The following is a 9689-nucleotide window of genomic DNA, read 5'->3' on the forward strand; positions in this document are numbered from 1 at the left end:
AAAAATTAAATTATACATCTTAGTTAAAAAAACATAAAATTATCAATAAACAACAAGAGTTAAATGATAAAGGAGAAGAATTTGAAGTAAATGTCGATCCTAATTCTTTTTCAGATTCTAATCCGAATCTTTTTAAAAATAATAATAATTGGTTTATTAATTTATCTAATACTAAGATACCAGACAATATAATTAGTATGCTTCAATTAGGTGAAAACTTTAGTCTCCCGAATAATAGTAGGGTACAATTAACCATATATTTCATAAAATATTTTGAAAATAATCTAAAAAAGACTGCCTCCTGATAAAAGAGTTTTTGTTAGTGAAAAATCTAAGATTGTGGTGAATGCGATTAATCAATACTGATATCCAGATAACGGTTTTAATAAAATCTTATTAGAGTTGAGTGTAAACACTAAAAAATTTTTGGATGAAAAACCCGAATTTTATTATCGCAAAGGCTGACAAGGGAAATATTACGGTGGCGTTAGATAAAGACAAATATTTAGAGGAGGTTGAAAACATTTTTAAAGATAGAGATACTTACATTTTGGTAAAAAACGACCCTACAAATAGTATAATTTCCAATCTCCATGATCTTTTAGTGAGATGGAAAAAGAAAGGTTTAACATCAATTAATACTTACAGGTATTTATCGTGTAGTGATGATAATCTTCCTAGAGCTTATGGATTACCGAAAGTGCATGAAATTAATTGTCCCTATAAAGTTATCGTCTCGTCTATTAATACACCACTTTATAATTTAGCAGTTTTTTTACACAAGATATTAATAAAAAGTATCCAAAAACTGGTAGTTATACAGAAAACGGCTTTAAATTAGTGCAAAAATTTTCTACATTACAGTTAGAGAATAATTCGAGTTTGATTTTATTAGATGTTGTGTCACTCTTTACTAATATACCGGTAGACTTAGTTTTGGAAGATTTATCGGAGAGATGGCAATTCATTACTGATAATTGCAGTCTTAGTAAATCGGAATTTTTAAATGGCATTAGTTTAATATTAAACTCTACATTTTTTACTTTTAACGATGCTATATACAAACAAACTTATGGAACTCCGATGGGTTCCCTCCTTTTTCCAATAGTTGCTGATATAGTGTTACAAGATTTGGAATCCAAAGCTCTACATTTACTTAACTATAAACCGGTTTTTTTCCACAGATATGTAGATGACCTTATATTCTTTATATTGAGAGCCGATAAAAATATTTATTTCTAAATATTTAATGTTTAAATAATTTTGATAATATAATAATAACGTTGTCTATTAATAATGACAAAAATAATACATTTTAGTATATAAACGTATACGTTATACATATTTGATGACCACTGAAAGCTTATATGTTGGAATGAAAGAAAAGGTAAATTTAACAAATATTATTATGGAAAGCGAAAAAAAAAGAAATATTGTTCTATCTTTCTCTTATTAATTTTTGAATATTAATTTTGTATTTTTTTGGTTATTATATACAGTATATTGATTTTATTGTGCAAATTTTTGTTTATATATATTATAGGATTCCATAATACAGAATTATGTCAATATTGTAAACAAAACATCAATTCGCAGAAATCAAATCAGAAGACAAAAATTACAGCTTTGCATACGTGAACATACTTCATGGAAATAATTTTTCATATTGTATATACTATTTATTTTACTGCTTTAATTATTGTTTATTTAGATGTTTTACTATTCAATGCCTCCGTATTTACAAAACTTTATAACTGCATGCATCAAGTTTTCTTTTGCAATCTTGTTTAAAGTAGTTGAAATATATATATTATTACTTGTGTAGTCACAAGAAACCCTTACAGAAATTTATCACTATAGTTACGCCAATTAATCACTTATTAGAGTACTTAAAATACTGATATACAGTAATTTAAGTACTCAAAATAAATGATTAAGTACTCGAAATAAGTGATAAATTGGCGTTACTAGTGATAAATTTCTATAAGGGAAGTACCCATATAATATTATAATAAATTTTACTATTCGATATAATATAACACACACATATTGAATTATTGTTTAATTTTCTATTATTTAATTATTATAAACATTTATAGTTATTTATATATATATATATATATATATATAAACTATTAAATTCTTTATTATTTAAATTATATATGTATGTATGTGTATGTATATAAAATAGTAATATTATATATATATATATATATATATATATATATATATATATACGCGTGTATTATATTATATTACAGTTCATATCATATATTAAATATATAATTAATACATTATAATATTAATTAATGTATGTGTACGTAAAATATGTTTGTACAACAATAAGAATTAATAATATGTTAACGTTATATAAAAACTAATTTTAATTATATGTGCTATATACGTTCAATATTAATAGGAGGAGTTTCCTTAACGCCGGACGGCACCTATAATACCGGATATATATCATGTCTATATAAATAAAAACGCGATCGAATGGTTATATCGATGATAAGACAGTGAAGAGGATAGTGATCCCTATTACCGATACTCGTATAACCATTCGATTGTATTTTTACTTACATAGACATGATATATGTCCGGTATTAGGTGCCGTTCGGCGTTAAGGAAACTCCCTCTATGTTAACAATAAAATATTAAATTTCGTTCGCCAGGAATGAAATACTAAGGTAGTAGATATTAAACTGACTACACTGGCTGTCTATTAGATTTGTTAAACTATATTTATTGACGTTTCGACCATACGGGCTGTGGTCCTTTTCAAAATTACAATAGAAGCACACAAGTGAAACGCAGTTAATTTACCATCCGATCTTAAGTTAAGTCTCACCGGAGCGTACTTTTAAATGTCAATAACGATATGCAGTAACTCATTGTAAGTCTCATTTGTTACATTTCACGTTTTCAATTTAAATGTTGATTCTGATGGCATGTACATTAATTTCTAGAATCCCTCTATGTTATTATATAAATTTGTGATTGATTTTCATTTTTTGATCTACAATAAATTAAATCACATAAAACAATCTCCCCCCCTCTCTCTCTCTCTCTCTCTCCCCTCCATCTCTTGCGTAATCCACATTTTAATTTCAATAAAGTTATTTAAATAAAATATATTAATCTTAATATTATAATATTTATAAAATTATATTACATAACTTTAAAATTGTACAACATAATTCGTTTACGACAAGAAGCTGCAAGATGGGCATGTTTTCACGATGACATCACTTATAAGAAAGAAGCCAAGAATAAATTAAAACAACATATCGAAGGTACTGAAACACATAGGTAAATATTGTTATATATTTTTAGCCTTCCTTAATCAAATTTTCTTATAGGTATTGCCTAATGTTCAAATAATTTGATCAAGAGACCCATATGCTAATTTTTAATAAGAAAATTTAATTTTTTATATTTTAAATTTTTGCCATAGTGGAAGGAATGGACATATTGTAAAAGTTTGATGATAGCCAAAGAAGAGACTTGGCGATTAGTGTACGTTATAGAATTGAATAAATCTGACACTAATTTGTTAGAATGCTTGGCTTGCCCTAAAGATATTAATATCATTAAAAAGTATTTACCAATTAAACAAAACATTTTTACAGAAAAAAAATATTCAAACTCTTTCAACAGTTTTTTATATATTATTACGAAACATGCGAAGAATTAAATTATACTGGAGTACATATTAGATCATTTTCACGAAATAAAATCAAAGTGGCATATTTTTATAAATATTGTGTACAAAAGTGTATTATATATACATACATCTGTTTTATCGTTTTTACATATGTTACTATACCTACGACATTAATTATTATTATTAATAACGTATATGTCGTAGATCAAACTGAGGTAAAAATTGTACATGATTATATACATGTACAAAATGTGATATTAATACAATGTATTAATAATTATTATATAATGTTTAAAATAATGTTCATAATGTTATAACAACGTTATTTATTAATCATGTTTATATAATAATACATTTTAGCTAATAAAGCAATTCTTAGAAAGATGGAAGACGCATTTAACAGATATATATTACATAAAATGTATAACGGAGAAGATTTACTTAACAATTATCACATAAAAAAGGTAAATTTAATAAATATAATATATTATGGAAAGCAAAAGAAAAAGAAATATACATAGTTCTATGTTATTAATCTCTGAATATTAATTTTATATTTTTTTTGTTTATTATATAAACAGTATATTGATTTTATTGTGTAAATCTTGGTTTATGTATATTAGGATTTCATAATGCAGAATTCTGACAGAATTGAAATCAAGATAGTAATTCGTAACAATCAAATCGAAAGACAGAGACAGTATTTTGAAAATTTTTTCTTTTAATTGGTGGATGCAAAAAAATTGCAGCTTTACATGCGTGGATATGCTCCATATAAATAATTTTTTTATATTGTATGTACTATTTTATTACTGCTTAAATTATTGTTTATATAGATGCATTACAATTTGATGCCTCTGTATTTATAAAACTTTACGACTGCATGTATCAGAAGTTTTTCCTTTTTTTGCGAACTTGCTTGAAGTAGTTGGTGATATTTTATTATCTATGTAGTCACAATAAAGTCATATATAATAATAAATTTTATTGATAGATATAAAATAATATTATGTGTATGAATTTAAATAATATAATAAGTATATAAATATGTTTATTAAATGTGAAATTATAAATGAACTAAAATGTATTATCTATTTATTTTAAATTATATATTGAATTATATATTATGTTTTGAATTTTAATTAATAAAATTGTATGTTTACGCGCGCACACACATACACACACGCGCGCGCACGCGCAAACGCACATGCACACGCACACAAATACATATATATATAACGAATAATTATTTAAATGAGGTGTTGGAGAAGGTATGGGGAACTGGAAGCCGAGGTGAAACGAGGTAATAGTTTAGGAACGACTCTTTCTCTCTCTTAATTAGTAGATAGGTAGATTAAGTTAGAATTAAGATAATTGTAAGTTAGATGTAAGAGTAGTTTGTAAGTTAATATTGTAAGAGTTTGTAAGGTTTGGGTACGCTCCTTAAAAGCGCCTTTAATCCCTAAGGGAGCAAATAAAAAAATGAATAAATAACGAATAATTATTTAAATATTATACAAATTTACAGCCAACATATTTATGTTTATACATATTATGAATATTCGTTATTATTTATATTGTATTTATATATATATATATATATATATATATATATATATTAATGCATGTGTATGTGTGTGTGTGTATGTATATAACATCATAATATTTATATATATATTACGTATGTTACATATAGAGATCATATTACATATTAAATATATAATTAACATATTACAATAATTAGTAAATAAATATATATGTATAAAATAAGCTTGTATAACTATAAGAATTAGTAATACGTTAAAATTATATGTAAACTATTATAATTATATGTGTTATATGTTCAATCATTAAATATTTTGCACATTAATGTTATGATCTAAAATTAAAGATTGCTTATCATTTTTAGTTTACATTTAATCACATTATCGTCTCCCTTCCTCCCTCCCTCCCTCTCCCTCCCTCTCTCTCTCTCTCTCTCTCTCTCTTTCGCCCCCCTCCCTGTCTCCATTCTTTCCACTCTTTCTTATGCAAATCCAAATTCTAATTTCACAAAGTTATTTATATAAAATATTAATCTTAATCAGCAGTTTTCAACTGAATTTTAGTCTTTATTACTCTTTTTACTAATCTGTATTTATATTCAACTTAGGTATTGTATTCATTTTTGGTGTTACTTTTATTTTTTAACTATACTTGAATGTTTTTATATCTATTAAAAAATTTTTTTGTTATTCGTAGATACTTGAAAAGGACCACAATGACGGTCGAAACGTTGTATTAAACAATTGTAATAAATTGCCAGTTTGGTCGACTTGCTCATTAGATATTTGTTTTAATTATTACTGGCGATCTTTTGAAGAATTTATTAATTAATTAATCTTAATGTTAATATTTATTTAAATTTATATTAACTTTAAAAGCATGCAAAGTAATCCTTGCTAATATTTTGAATAAAGTCCTTTTTCAGATATTTCAAATTAAACACCTCAAAATAGAAATGTGTTAACGACTGCTTCAAATCTAGAATATTATTGATTTCTACATTCAATTGACAATTAGTACATTCTATCATTTTACTCTATAATTTTTAATTAATAAATAATTATTCAAATTTTAATTAAAACGATTCAATATTATATCATAATTTTTTTTCTAGATTAAGCATTAAAGCTATAATCTTTATCAATGTGTTTATTTTATCAAATCTTTGTAATTAAAATAATAATTTTTTAAAATATTCTCACGATTAATATAGGGGAGACCGTGGCAAAGTCTTTTTTTTAATTTTGACTACTGAAAATACGTTTGTTGTAATTAAAATCATAACATGGCATATAATTCACTAAATTCTATTGGTCACGTGGACATCATAAATAGCATTTGTAATATTAACAATGAGTTCACATAACATATAGATTTTGAAATAAATGTAATGGCGATTTCGCCCCGGTGACGACTTCGCCCCGGTCTCCCCTACATGTAACATTGTTTTTGATTGTAAAAGTAAAAATAAAATTTTAATCATATTTAATTTGCATATCTGAAAACGGTTCAGCTTTAATAGAGTATCTTATAAAACCTATATAAACTATTTATTATGCGTTTTCAATTCAATGTTAACTTGCATTTTGTACGCTTTATATCAAATTTTATTTTACGTACAAAATTTTACATAAAATATTTAGTATTCTGTCTACTTCTAACTTATATGATTAATATAATACTATTTATTTTTAAATGTTATATTTATATTTACTTTTTTATTTAACAAAATTAATTTGTTCAAACTTTTTATTAATATGTCGCCCTTATAAGGGGATATATATTAATTACAAAAAAGCAATTGTCCTATTTTTTTCATTTTTCTTAATTACATACATGATCTTTAACAACAAAAATTAATTTTTGTAAGCAGTCTTTCTAGCTCTCTATTTCTAATAGTAAAATTAATAAAACAAAATGCCGCATTTTTTAAACGTTAAAATTTTTACAATTGGCGGATAGAAGCAAGTATTGTAATTTTTGAGTAAAATGTGTAATACATCTAGCAAGGAAAGTTAGGAAGTTTTACATATATCTAATAACATTTTAAATCAAAGTCTTCTTAAACATTTTAAATATTAAATATATTTTAAAATCCCTTGTAGAAATTTATCACTAGTAACGCCAATTTATCACTTATTTCGAGTACTTAATCACTTATTTCAAGTACTTAAATTACTGTACGTTAGTATTTTAAATACTCGAAATAAGTGATTAATTAACATTACTGGTGATAAATTTCTATAAGAGATTTGAACAATTAATTTATTAATTTCTATATTAATATATTTATACATACCTATATGTTTATACATATATTTAATATTAAATTATTGTGTATTTATTATTCTTATTTTAATGTTGACTCATACACACACAATAATTTAAATTTTCGAGCAGTACAATTCTTTTGAATACGGCTGCACCTCTATCCTCATATCCTCACACGAATTCTAAATCGCTTCCGCAAGAAAACAAGTCCTACAGTCTCAGAAGTGGGATAGGAGCCCATCCTGGCGAGGGAATTCGAGATTTTGCGAGATGAGCCGTCATTTTCCGGAACGCGGTGTCGGGAGTGCGAGGCGCGTGAAATTTTGGTGGACGATTGTTCGTTTGTGGACGCGTTTGCGGGCGACAACACCAGTCGATTTCGGTTTCTGAGAGACGATCGGGATGGAGTTCGGAGCCGAGATGACGGTGGTTGAGTTGAAGGATGCCCTGCGTCAACGAGGGTTGATCACGAGTGAAGCAAAGATTGAACTAATAAAACGACTGAACGACTTTGATCCGAATGTGTGGACGGAATTGGAGGCGGGAGAACGCTCGGGGCGAAACCGAGCCGGGGCCTGGATGCTCGCGTTCATTGATGGAGGATGACGGAGCGACAACGGCGAGCGAGGAGGCTCGTGCACCGGGGGATCGGAGTTTCGCGACAATGAGATTGGAGGAATGCGTCAACAGCATGAGACAAGAATTGGAGATGCTCCGACGAGAAAAAAAGTGCTGGCAAAGAGAGCAGGATTTGCTACGGCGGGAGCTAGAGATTGTGACGAGAAGCACGGCGTCGGAGGGTAATGCATCATTGACGTCGGGTGGCGTAAGGAATATTAGAGAATTGCTCCCCGAATTTGATGGAGCTGACAATACCTTCTGGAGGTGGAAACAACAGTTACAGGTGTTGAGACGCACGTACAGTTTAAACGAGAATGCCACTCGAATATTGGTCAGCGCGCGACTGAAGGGACGCGCGCTGTCGTGGTTCTACTCTAGAGCAGAGTATCTAGTATTGAGCACGGAAGAGCTGCTCCGAGAGACGGAACAGATGTTCGACTTACGTCCGGGCAAGTTGACCATGAGGAGAGAATTTGAGTCTCGGATCTTCGTTCGACGAATTGAAAATTAATCCGGCGGTCGGCGAAAATGTGTCGGCGCGAATTCGCAAAACCTATGAATCGGGTTACGTTGACAAGATGCAAGTCGAGGAAAGTAACACGTCCGACTATGAGATGATTATCGCGCTTAAACACGAACAACCTTTAAGCTCACGACCGCGTCGATTATTATTCGCGAATAAAGAGATTTATTCTGCGCGAGATTTTAGACGATCTACTGGAAAGATCTATTATACGTCCGAGTAGTTCTCCGTACGCGATTCCGATCGTTTTAGTGCGAAAAAAAGACGACGGTTGTCGACTGTGCGTGGATTATCGTGAACTTAACAAAATTACTGTACGCGATAATTTTCCGACGGAGTTGATAGACGACAACATCGATCGGTTGCAAGGCAAAACACATTTTTCGATTTTGGATCTTCGGGCGGTTTTTATCACGTAAAAATGCACGAGGCATCCGTGAAATATACATCGTTCGTGACGCCTCTCGGACAATTCGAGTATTTGCGCATGCCTTTCAATTTGGCTAATGCCCCGCGCGTTTTCCAGCGCTTCGTGCATACGGTTTTCGAGTCGTTGATCCGCAAAAATAAAATAATCATTTACCTCGATGACCTACTGATCGCGACGAAAGATATAGACGAGCATATCGAAATTTTGTCAAGAGTATTCGAAACAGCGGGTAGGAATCGGTTAAAGTTTCGTCTCGATAAATGTCACTTCGCTCAGACGAAAATTAAATACTTAAGGTACTGTGTGAGTAGACACGGTATACGGCCGAGCGATGAGAATATCGCGTCCGTGATCAATTATCCGGTGCCGCGGAACGTGAAGGACGTACAACGATTTGTCGGATTGGCAAGTTATTTTCGCCGGTTTATTACTGGTTTTTCGTTGTTAGCAAAACCATTGTACGACTCGATAAGAAAGCACGCGACGTTTAAATTCGAATCTCTCGAGAACGACGCGTTCGAAACTCTCAAGCATCATTTATCAGATAGGCCCGTGCTTGCAATTTATTCGCAGCTAGCTGAGACTGAGCTTTATTGTGACGCCAGCGCTAGCGGATTTGGCGGTATACTACT

The sequence above is a fragment of the Nylanderia fulva genome, unplaced genomic scaffold (genome assembly GCF_048542155.1).
Source record: "Nylanderia fulva isolate GAGA-0341 unplaced genomic scaffold, ASM4854215v1 Scaffold376, whole genome shotgun sequence".
NCBI classification, from domain to species: Eukaryota; Metazoa; Arthropoda; class Insecta; order Hymenoptera; family Formicidae; genus Nylanderia; species Nylanderia fulva.